Source organism: Rhinopithecus roxellana, chromosome 10, assembly GCF_007565055.1.
Source record: "Rhinopithecus roxellana isolate Shanxi Qingling chromosome 10, ASM756505v1, whole genome shotgun sequence".
NCBI lineage: Eukaryota > Metazoa > Chordata > Mammalia > Primates > Cercopithecidae > Rhinopithecus > Rhinopithecus roxellana.
In genome coordinates, this window is record NC_044558.1 from 40,770,870 (window position 1) to 40,784,056 (window position 13,187).

The following is a 13,187-nucleotide window of genomic DNA, read 5'->3' on the forward strand; positions in this document are numbered from 1 at the left end:
TGTACCATATGACCCAGCCATCCCACTACTGGGTATATACCCAAAGGATTATAAATTAGTCTACTACAAAGACACATGTACACGTATGTTTATTGCGGCACTATTCACAATAGCAAAGACTTGGAATCAACCCAAATGTCCATCTGTGACAGACTGGATTAAGAAAATGTGGCACATATACACCATGGAATACTATGCAGCCATAAAAAAGGATGAGTTTGTGTCCTTTGTAGGGACATGGATGCAGCTGGAAACCATCATTCTTAGCAAACTATCACAAGAAGAGAAAACCAAACACCGCATGTTCTCACTCATAGGTGGGAACTGAACAATGAGATCACTTGGACTCGGGAAGGGGAACATCACACACTGGGGTCTATCATGGGGAGGGGGGAGGGGGGAGGAGGGAGGGATTGCATTGGGGAATTATACATGATATAAATGATGAAAAAAAAAAAAAAAAAAAAAAAAAAAAAAAAAAAAAAAAAAAAAAAAAAAAAAAAAAAAAAAAAATAAAGGTTATTGACATATATTGCCAAAAGCTTTTGGAAAGCTTGAATAAGTTTGTCCAGTTATTCATTCATTCATTCATGCCAATTTACAGTGTTTTGCGAGCCCCCAATACAGAAAATAACTCTTCTTAATATTTTCTAAATGTGTAGGCAAACTGATTATATTTTTGTTATTATATACATTATAGTAAGATTGAAAATTTTTATATGCTTACTAGCCATTACTTTTCGTTCCAACTTTTATTTTAGGCTCAAAGGGTGCATGTGCAGGTGTGTTACATGAGTAAATTGTGTATCATGGGGGTTTGGTGTACAGATCATTTTGTCACCCAGGTAATCAGCATACTACACTATAGGTAGTTTTTTTAATCCTCACCCTTCTCTCACACTCCACCCTCAAGTAGGCCCCGGTGTCTATTGTTATCTTCTTTGTGTTCATGTGTACTCAATATTTAGCTCCCTCTTGTAACTGGGAACATGTGGTATTTGGTTTTATGTCCCTGCATTAATTCCCTTAGGATAATGAGCTCCAGCTCCATCTGTGTTACAGCAAAGGACATGATTTTGTTCTTTTTTTAATGGCTGTGTAGAATTCCATGGTGTATATACAGCACAATTCCTTTATCCAGTCCACTGTTGGACATCTAGGTTGATTCCATGTCTTCACTACTGTGAATAGGGCTGCAGTGAACATACAAATGCATTTGTCTTTATAGCAGAATGATTTATATTCCTTTGGGTATATACCCAATAATGAGATTGCTGGGTCGAATGGTAATTCTGTTTTAAGTGCTTTGAGAAATAGCCACACTGCCTTCCACAGTGACTGAACTAATTTACATTCCCACCACCCGTGAGTAAGCATTCACTTTTCTTCACAACCTCACCAGCATCTCTTCTTTTTGACTTCTTAATAAGAGCCACTTTGACTGGTGTGAGATGGTATCTCATTTGTGGTTTTGATTTCACTGTGGTTTTGATTTGCATTTACCTAATGATTAGTGATATTGAGCATTTTTTCATATGCTTCTTGGTCACGTGTGTGTCTTCTTTTGAGAAGTATCTGCTCATGTCCTTTGCCCATTTTTTAATGGGGTTGTTTGTTTTTTGCTTGTTGATTTGTTTAAGTTCCTTATAGATTCTGGATATTAGACTTTTGTTGGATGCATAGTTTGCAAAGATTTTCCCTCATTTTGTAGGCTGTTTACTCTGTTGATAGTTTCTTTTGCTGTGCAGAAGCTCTTTAGTTTAATTAAGTCCCACTTGTTAATTTTTGTTGTTGTTGCAATTGCTTTTGGAGTCTTCCTCATGAAGTTTTTGCCAAGGCCTATGTCCAGAATGGTATTTCCTAGGTTTTCTTCTAGGGTTTTGATATTTTTTGGTTTTACATTTAAGTCTTTAATCAATCTTGAGTCAATTTTTGTATATGGTGAGAGGCAGGAGTCCAGCTTCAATTTTCTGTGTATGGCTATTCAGTTAACTGAGCACCATTTATTGACTAAGGAGTCATTTCCTTATTGCTTGTTATTGTTGGCTTTGTTGAAGATCAGATGGTTATAGGCATTCTGCTTTATTTCTGAGTTTTCTATTCTGTTCCATTGCTCTGTGTTTGTTTTTGTACCAGTATCATGCTATTTTGGTTACTGTAGCCTTATAGTATAGTTTGAAGTCAGGTAATGTGATTCCTCTAGCTTTGTTCTTTTTTCCTAGGATTGCTTTGGCTATGCAGGCTCCTTTCTGGTTCCAAATGAATTTTAGAATAATTTTTTCTAATTATGTGAAAAATGTCATTGATATTTTGATAGGAATAGCATTGAATGTGTAAATTGCTTTGGGCAGTATGACCACTTTAACAATATTGATTCTTCCTATCCATGAGCATGGAATGTTTTTCCATTTGTTTGTGTTGTCTCTGATTTCTTTTAGCAGCATTTTGAAATTCTCATTGTAGAGATCTTTTACCTCTCTGGTTAGCCATGTTTCTAGATACTTTATTCTTTTTATGGCTATTGTGAATAGAATTACATTCGAGATTTGACTCTCACATTGGACATTATTGGTGTATGGAAATTCTACTGATTTTTGTACATTGGTCTTGTATTCTGAAACTTTGCTGAAGTTGTTTATCAGATCTAGGAGTCTTTGGGCAGAGAGTTTGGGGTTTTCTAGGTATATAATCATATTGTCTGTGAAGAGAGATAGTTTGTTTCTTTTTCCTATTTGGATGCCTTTTATTTCTTTTTCTTACCTGATTGCTCTGGCTCAGACTTTCAATACTATGTTGAATAGGAGTGGTGAAAGTGGGCATTCTTGTCTTGTTCTGGTTCTCAAAGGGAATCCTTCCAGCTTTTTTCTGTTTGATATGATGTTGGCTGTGGGTTTTTTTATAAATGGATCTTATTAGTTTGGGATATGTTCCTTTGATGCTTAGTTTGTTGAGATTTTTAACATGAAGGATGTTGAATTTTATAGAAATCCTTCTCTGTGTCTATTGAGAAGATCGTGTTATTTTTGTTTTCAGTTCTATTTATGTGATGAATCACATTTACTGATGCATATGTTGAACTAACCTTGTATCAAAGAATAAAGCCTACATGATCATGGTGGATTAGCTTTAATTTGCTGCTGGATTCAGTTTGCTAGTATTTTGTTGCAGATTTTTGCATCTATGTTCATCAGGGGTATTGGCCTGAAGTGTTCTTTTACATTGTATCTCTGCCAGGTTTTGGTAACAGAATGATGCTGGCCTCATAGAATGCGTTAGGGAAGAGTCCCTCCTCCTTGATTTTTTGGAATAGTTTCAGTAGGATTGATACCAACTCTTATTTATACATCTGGTAGAATTCAGCTGTGAATCTTTCTGGTCCAGAGCTTTTTCCGCTTTTTGTTTGTTTTTTAATTACTCATTCAATTTCAGAACTCATTATTAGTCTATTCAGAGTTTTCATTTTTCCTGGCTCTGTCTTTGGACGTTGTATGTTTCCGGAATGTTTCCATTTATTCTAGGTTTTGTAGTTTGTGTGCATAAAGGTGTTCATAATAAAAACCTCAAAAACCTCTGAGGGTTTTTTGTATTTCTGTGGGGTCAGTGGTAACATCCCCTTTGTCATTTCTGATTGTGTTTATTTGAATCATCTCTTTTCTTCTTTATTCGTCTAGCTAGCAGTCAATCAATCCTATTTATTCTTTCAAATAACAAACTTTTAGTTTCGTTGATCTTTTGTGTGTTTTTTCTCATCTCCATTTCATTCAGTTCAGCTCTGATTTTAGTTATTTCTTTTCTTCTGCTAACTTTGGGGTTGGTTTGCTATTGTTTTTCTAGTTCTTCTAGGTATGATGTTAGATTGTTTACTTGAAATTTTTCTAACTTTTTGGTGTGGCTTAGTAGCCATTTTTATTTGTTCTTGCCATTTCCTTCCTACCTTATCTGCCTATTTTTAGAGATATCATGGATTTTTTAACCAATAAATTAATATATTAATTTAAAAATAATTTAAAAGTCCACAGATTTTTAATTATTTCTTTATATAGAGGACATGTTAATACTTTGCTGCATTTATTGCAAAAGAGGGTGAGTGGCTTAGCTGCTTGACTTTTAACTATACAACACCAGCCTTAACGTGAAGGCTCTGCTGAGCAGAGAAGACGCTAACAGGCCACAGGAGTCTTAGTCAGCAGGGCCAACTGATTAAAGGTTTAGATTATAGGAAAAGGAGAGCATTAAAACAATATGAGTATGAGAGGAAAGCTTCCCTAGGAGGTATAGTTCACAGGCCTAATTATTTCTGTGGAAACAGGTAGTGACAGCAACCCTGGCATATAGACCATGGCAGAGGGAAGACAGCGTGGCAAATTATGCTCTGGTTTTATAGCTTCCACCCAGAAATGACACACATCACCTCTGTTTGCATCTCTTTGACCAAGAAAGTTGCCCTCCAAAGAGGGTGGGAAAATGCAGTTGTATCATGTGCCTAGAGGAGAAAGGAACCAGAATATTTGTCAATAGCCCTATGACTTCCATAAACACTATATTTATGAAAAGCCCATATTTAAGTATGCAAAAAAACATTACTGGTTTTTTCACCGAATATTTTCCCTGTTACAATAAAGAAATTCAATCTCTGAATTAATATGGAAAGTTAGACACTAACAGGATGGGAGGATGGTGAATCATAATATGGACACTTCAAAAACCAAAACCTGTGGCCATGCACTTTTCCTATGGGTATAAATTCTGAATAGAGTAGTCTGGAGACAGGCAGAGGGAAACAGATGAAGTGACTTCTCACTTTCATTCAGGTCAACAGTTTCTCCGTTTCAGAAAGACACACATTTATAGGTCACTAAAAATGTTTTCTAAATCCAGTTCCATCAATCTGTGATTTGTATATATATTAGATTTTGGCAAAAATTTGATTAGCAGTCTTAGTTTTTAGTATTATTATGATTGTCTCATTTTTTTCTGGATTTTATCTAATTATTTTAATGGGGAATTGGTAAAAGTTGCATCAGAAGTCATTTGAAAATTTTATTAGATTTTTTTATAGCAGTGTTGTATAAAATCCCTGAGGGATTTGAATGTCATTTACATTCTTCATTTTTGGTCATTTTTTCTCTGGATAAAGTATTTACCTCCTTTGATTTTGATTACAAAATATAATTTTTAAAATGACTAAAAACTATTAAGTATAAAATTTAGAATCTCCAAGTTAACATTTCAGAGAAAACTTTGGTTCTCGTCATTTCTTGTATTGGCTTGCTAGGGCTACCATAACAAAGTATTGCACACTGAGTGACTTAAACAACAGAAATTTATTGTCTCACAGTTCTGGAGACTGGAAGTCCAAAATCAAGCTGTCAGCAAGACTTATTCTTTCTGAGGACTGCAAAAGAGAATCTGTTCCATATGTCTCACCTAGCTTCTGGTGGTTTGCTGGCAATCTTGGGCATTTTTGGCTTGTAGAAGTATCACTCTAATCTCTGCATCTCTCTTCACATTGTGTTCTCCCTGTGCGTATGTCTGTGTCTGGATTTTCCCATTTCATAAAGGCAGGAGACATGGAGTTACTGGACTAAGCTTCTCCAGTATAAACCAATCTTAAGTAATTTTTATATTTGCAGAAATTCTATTTCCAAGTAAGGCTGCATTCTGATGTACTGAGTATGAGGACTTCAACCAGTATTTTTAACTCATAACATTTACTATATAGTAGACAGATCTCAAGAATAAGCATACAGCCCCTCAACACTCACCTCGTACCCGTACACTTATGGTTACCCTTCTAATGTAATTAGAAAGGACAAATAGGAGGCAGGGATAAGGAGAAAGAACTTTCACTGAACTCTTGTAATGAGTCAGTTAATATTTAGGCCTTTGAAGCATATTGTATCAAGGAGATAGGCACAAATAACAAAAACTGAGATTCATAGTGATTAAGTTACTTTCCAAGAATCAATTAGAAACTGGATTCAGATGTAGATATGCCTGACCACAAAGCCCAGGCTCTTTCCTCTAGGCACTCTCTTTTCTGCTCTGCAAAGGCAAATTATTAATAATTATGATACTGATAGTAATAATAACAATAATTCAGAGAAATGTTTTATTGAAGCAATTTCTTCTAGCAAAAACAACAGAGCGAAAACCAACAAACAGATGAAAACAATCCATGATATTTCTGACTCAAAGCTTAATTCTGCCTAAACATTCACAGCAGGACTTTCCTTCCTACAGTTGAATAGAGGTTAATTTCTAAAAGATAAAGGGGAAAAAAGAAACAACAGAACACAATTTAAATATTTATGAATGTCAAAAATTAAAAACCCATCTTTTTTACGTTTGGTTTTGAAACCTTTAGCCTGATGATCAAGACAATATTGCCCTGAGACTTTTACAACAGCAGTAGCTAATAGTTACTGTGGCCTCCTATGTGCCAAGCACTGTGCCAAATGCATGTCCTGTGTTAACTCACTTAAACCTCACAATGATCCTGTGAGTTCAGGGTAGCATTATCTCCATTTTACAGATAATGAAGCAGAGAAACATAGCCCACCCTCAAAGACTGACTCTCGAACACTCTGCCCAGCCATTTCTCACCGGATAGAAAAGTTAAACCACCACAGGAGAGTTCCGTGTGACCAAAATTATGTTTTGCAGTCAGCTTTTTCAAATGGAGGAATTGTAGTGGTTAGCACAAGGGATTTAGAGTTAGATGGACCTGAATTTGAATCATGGATCCATCCCAATTAACTACACGACCTCAGGCAGGTTGTTTAACCTTCTTGGGCCTCATGTATCACTTTAAAAATTAGGGTAGAATAATATTTATCTGAAGGGTTGTTATGAAAGTTAAATGCAAAGCACAATCACAAATATATAGAAAAATCGCTATAAAACTTATTAATGTAAAACAGATATAAGATTCTTTTGAATTATTTTCAGATACATTTCCATGACTTATATACATCTTGTTACCTGGCAACTTTTCGTCCCATAAAGAAAGAGGGGTCGGGCATGATGGCCCACGTCTATAATCCCAGCACTTTGAGGGGCCAAGGCGAGAGGACTACCTGAGGTCAGGAGTTTGAGACCAGCCTGGCCAACATAGTGAAAAATCTGTCTCTACTGAAAAATACAAAAATTATTTTTTTTGTGTGTGTGTGATGGTGCGCGCCTGTAGGCCCAGCTACTCAGGAGGCCGAGGAGAATCGCTTGAACAGGGGAGGTGGAGGTTGCAGTGAGCTGAGATCGCACCACTGCACAACAGTCTGGATGACAGAGAGACTCCGTCTCAAAAAAAAAAAAAGAAGGTTCCAGTGCTTCAGGAGAAGGATAAGCTACCTGTTAGGACAAGAAGATAGTTGCTTAACTTTTTGTTTGAGTTGAAGTAAGACAATAAACTCAAAAGACAAGTTTTTCTAAGAAAGAAATTTCCTTTAGCTTCTATTAACATGCAGAGAATTAGGTCTGAATGTTTACAATGTCAATTTCTTCCTTTGAGTAGGGAAGACACTCTTCTGAATCTCTCTTGGTTGGTTTTCTGTCTATGCTACAGCGAAGACGTTACATAGAGGAAGTACAGGTTAGAGGAGCCAAAGGAGATTAAAGAAGTCAGATAGAAGAATCCTTATAGTAGCCCTTTCTCCTCAAGATTGGGAGCACCGGGAAGCACCTCTGGAGAGCAGATTGAAGGAAACACTTTCAGAAGCACGCAGAGAGGTAGGAAGTACCCTAAAACATCAGGGCTAATGGTCAGCTTCCCTGGTCTGGGCACAAAATGGGGAAGCCGCAGGCCTCTGGGAAAAGCCTAGTTTGGGCCTAATTGCTACATGCCCATGGCATGAGAGCAAGGGCATGGTGGTAGAAGAAGGCAAGGTCAATCATTCTTAGCAGTGCTGCTGGTTTCCTGGAGCTCGGAGGTGGCTGAAGCCATGCAGAAGAGCAAGCAGAGGTACTGCAAAGGCCAGAGGGCAGCAGAAGCGTAGGGTTAAAACAAAGAGCAGAGACTCCCACCCCAGAAACTCATAGTAGAAAACACAGATCCCGTAATTAGTGCTGGTATGTCTCCCCACAACCGGTGACCATTCTGGCTACATCTTAGTGACCATTGGGCCACAAAGCAATCCAAATCAGAAACTGCATAGCAGAGATCATTAAGGATCTGACAACTATCTTTCCCCATAGCTAAAGGTAAGCCTGTAGAGCTTCTCTTCCCTTCAGGAGCAGGGGAAAAGAGTAGAACTCTTTCCCAGTAGAAAAAGGGTAGAAAGACAGAAAAGTTACCTAGGCAGAAATTGTAGAGATCATAGATCAGACTGACATTACTGGATTATATCAAAATACAGTGTATTTTCTCCTGCTACTTGATGGGTTGGGTTTCCCAGGGTAGAGCAGAGGAGAAACAGGAAATAATGATGTAGAGTTCTTTTGCACCTATCACCTCATGTAAGGGCCTGTAGAATAATTAGAAATAAATGTGTAACATGTATTTACACCTAGGGCTTGTTATAATCCTGGCCAAAATTAAAACACAAAGTTGTCTTGAGAGCAGGACCACAAAACTATGAGAAAGATTAAGGGGTTAAGATTGTCATACTGAAATGCAGAGAGACAGATACAGTGACTGCAGTTTCTAGCATTCTGAATAGGCTTTTTGAATACGCAATAAGATAACAGACTTGGAAGTCAGACTTTTTTGAAAAAGAAAAAGATTTCTGAAATTTAACACCTAATTTCATTATATCAATAGACAGACTTGTCAATGAGACTATGCCCAGGATGAAGAAGAGAAAAGAGATGAAGAGAAACTGAAAGGTTACTCCCTTCTGATGTGAGGAATTTGGAGAATAATAAGAAAGAGAGAGAGGTAGAAATTAAGGACAGGTTCCCTGTCCTGTCCTCCTTCAATGATAGGCTCTGAGAAGAGGTTAGGGACTGCTTTTTAAAAGTACCCAAATGGGAACAGGAGACCAAGAGCACTGGGAATAGTGCCATGTCCTTTGAACACAGGAAGACTGAGAGCCTTTGGAAACAGCCTTCAGAGTTAGCTCCTCACAATGTATAGGGATGGTATGAAGGCAGAAGACAGGTGAATTGATGAGTTTTGTGAGTTGGCTTTCTGAGACAGAGTTTGGGGTGTAATGCCTGTGGGGAAAAAAAGGAGGAAGCAGGACTGGTCAGGGGGCAAAGTTGAACTGCAGTGCAACCCAACAAAGCCTCAGCTAACCCAAAGGGAAATTCTGGAGTAAGAATGACCCATCAGTATTGTGTTGCAATCTGCTGAATTGGCCAAGCCCTTAGACCCCACCTTAGTTACCAGATGAGGGTTGCCCTGCCACTGTTCCAGCCACTGTACATCTGTACATCATAGGCCATGAGGTCAGAGCCCTATATAGATTTGAGGACCCCCATCTTGATGCATAAACCCTACCTATACTACTCCCCATCCTTAGACATCATCTTGGAGAGAAGCAAAACAGAGCACGGAAACATTTAGCACTCACCTGAGTTACTGCCCAGAGATTGAACTCCCTAAACAGATTTTAAATGATTGGACCAGACCAAGGTTCCACACTTAGCCTAAAACTTGGTTTTTAATTTTCTGTTATCCAGCAGGCTAAGGGAACATCAGGGAGAGAACATCAATTAAGAGGTACTCAAGGAAACTACATCTGCTTTGCACGTTTGTATGGAGTATGAGGGACATTTTGCATTTGCCACATTACCAAAGGAAAACAAGTACCAAAAGTTAATTTAACAAGAATTCCAGACTCAGAGGACAAAAATGAGATTGAAGGAGGGGTCAAGATTATGTTTTCTGAGAATATTCGTTATGCAATTGCTAGGTTTGGTTGCTGAACAATGTAATTTTTCATTCTAGCTAACTTCCTTTGAGAAGTTCTGAAATATCAGGGCCTTACTTGTTCTCACTGGCCATAATAATTACATGTTAAGCGAAGCCCAAGATTCAGTAATGTACAAATCATTCCGGCTTCCCGCTACTGTGAGAAACTATACCCAGCAAAATAATAAAAAGAAAAATAAAAAATGGTCATAGTTAATCTAGTTCCCTGGGAATAATACAAACACCAAAGTCTCTGGCAGTCAGAGACAGAAGAAAATTAAATTCACATAAATCTCTTCATCAGCAAGTAAAAAACAAAAGCAGCACAATTGTAACTGTGAGATCAAAGGACAGTGAGATGTGAGAGGCAGGCCATCGACTGTCAGCAGCCCAGGCTCCCCTCAGAATCCATGGACAGAACTTCAGATGAGAGAATCCTGAACCACCCTGGGTTATGCCAGCCCTTTGAGAGGGAAGTGACAGATGACAAGGTCAAAGCCTGTGAGAACTGAGAACCCAATTCAGTTTAAACTTACCCAGGCCCTTCTCTCTATTTAAAAGGATCACGTTCACCGTGGTCACAAAAGTCTAACTCTGGAATAAGTTGTAGCTCCATTTCTGAAACAATTTTTTTTTACAATAGAATGGAACTTAGAGATTCATTATGCAATATTATCATATGTGTTCACAGGTATGCCAACATATCTTTCCAAGCTGCTTAAATTGTCTGCCAGTCAGCCCCCTTTTTTCATCCCCCAGGGCTTCATCAAGTTGCACATATGATTGATTTTATAATAATAATAACAACATTTATTGAGCATTTGTTACATGTCAGGCACTGTACTAAGTGATCTTCAGTCATTTTTTTTCCTTTTAATCCCTTCTCTCATGAAACAAGCATCATTATTATGTTACGTTGAGGAATACGAGAGTCAGAGAGCTTAAACAACTTTCCCAAAGTCACACATTTAGGATGTAACGGAGTGAAAACTCAGAAAGGATTCCCAAGTGAGGAAAAACTCCCAAAGATGACAAAACTGGCCTAATTTTGTTTATAGAATTCTGTGGTATTGCCTTAGCTTGGGTTACCCAGAAGACAGAGCCTGAGACAATGAGCTTATGGTATAATACTTCTACTCTATTAGGAGATGCAATTCCAGGGATGAGAAAACAAAGGGAGAGAAGGAGGAAAGGGGAAGCCAATATGAGACCACATGATCAAGTTTGAAGCTACTGAGACTTACTGAAAAAATTCACAGGATCGTCCAGCAAGAAGTCACATAAACTGCATCTCAAAAAAGTCCATCTAGAGGGAGAAAACGGGAAGAACTTATGTACCAGCTGACTTTTAAAATCAAAAGTTTACCTCATGGGATACTAACTCCCTGGCCTTCAGGGTTTCCCATGTGTGGGCCATAAGCAGCATCTGTGGCTTCCATATCTTAGCACTAACACCTCCCTAGGGTGGGAGGTGAGAGGCATATGGTGCAGCTTGAGGTGAGACACTATCAGGATATACCTATGTAAAGCCACTGGGAGCCAATATAGAACTGATGGCGTTAGTGGTATCGAAACAGGAAATGGGTGAGGCTGAGGCCTCAGAGGTGCCAGACATGAGTTCTTCTTTTCTGCAGGACAGAAAGGAGCCACACAGTTCTAGAATGTTACAAGTAGTTGGGATGCCTATTAAAGGCTAAGATGCAGAAGCTTAGCTTGCAGTCCTACATAGGCACTGAAGTAAGTTCTCATGCCCTGGTCCAGAAAGCAGAGTCTTCAGGCACTTTAGACAAGCAGCGATTACAAAGCACAAAAAGGGGAGAAATATGAAAATGTTCACTTATTCATTCTTCCAAGGAAGTCAACCAGGAGGTTCAACCAGCTCTTAGAAGTTCCCAGGAAATACACCCTCTTTCTTGGAACAGGAGGTGTAAACAGCTCTGGTGTGGTTTCATCTGGGTTAAGATCATTGAACTGCATAGAATGTTACAGAATGCCATTGCATAGCTCCCTGACATAGAGCATCTTGCTCCTATGCAATGGCATCAGAAAGAAAAACCCCTTTGTTTTGGATCCATGAGATAGTTTAAAATTAAAATACAGTTAAAATTAAAATTCAGGGCTTCATTTAAAATTAGTAGTAAAAGCCCTTGGTGGGTAACTCACCATAGGCCTGCAAATAATCCCTGTCATTCTAAAGAAAGTGGGCCCTGATAAGGAAGGTACTTCTGATTGCTAGAGCCTAGGCCATCTGACTATAACCTAGCTGCAAAGACAGTTGGAAAATTAGCTGTCATTTTCAACTAACATTGTGGGTGTCAATCTCTGCCTCATAAAGTCGAAAAATTACCCAAACATAGAAAGAGGGTTCAGATTCTAGGTGGCCAAAAAGAATGTCAGATGTCCATTTTTGACCCCATATCCTTTCGTGCTAACTAATTTATTGCCTGATACCAATGTTTTTCTTGTAGCGAGGCCCCTGATATCTACTGCTAGGTTTCCTTGACAGCAAGGTCAAAAGAACAGTCACACCAGATATTGGAGGTCTACCCAACACACCTTCCCTGGCCTTTCTTGGTTTGTTTTGTTCAACAGTTGCCCAAGCCCAGAATCTGGTACTCTGCATGACACATCAGCAAATAAACCTGCCACCTGGAATCTGAGCTTTGAAACTACTACTATAAACAGCCATATACACATCATAACCCAACTCCCCATTGAGTGTAATGCTGACTTTATTATAATGTGGGACGCATGGATTATACCCCTTGCTCTCACATTAACCTGCTGTGTGGCTTTGTGGAAGTGACTTAGCCACTTTGTATTTGGTTTCCTACTTTGTAAAAAGATAAAATTTTAAAAAGAAAGAAGAAGAAAAGCCATTGGACTCAGCACAGGGAAAAGAAACAACTAATGCATGGAGTGCTAATAATGTACAAGGAGGTTTACTTTCAGTTGTTGCAGCAAACGTGCGAGACAGGTGCTGCTATCCTCATCTTGCTGATGAAGGAACTGAGACAGAGGGGTCACGTTTTCCCAAAAGTCATAGAGTTAAGTTGCTGAGGCCAGGGTTTGAGCCGGTTTCAGCCAACCTCAAAGCCCTTGCTCTTTCCTTGTTTCTTTTTTTAAAACAAGTGTTGAATTACACAAACGGCAAGAGTATATTATCTGTAAAAAATTTTAAACGTTTCTGAAAGGCTAATTCCTCCTTGGAATACTGCCCCCTTGCCCCAACAAACTTTCTCAAGTGACAGTAAATGCCACTTATAATTTTAGTGTATATACTTCAAGTTTTTCTATGTGTTTATATGCATGTAACCTAGAAAGCATATATAAG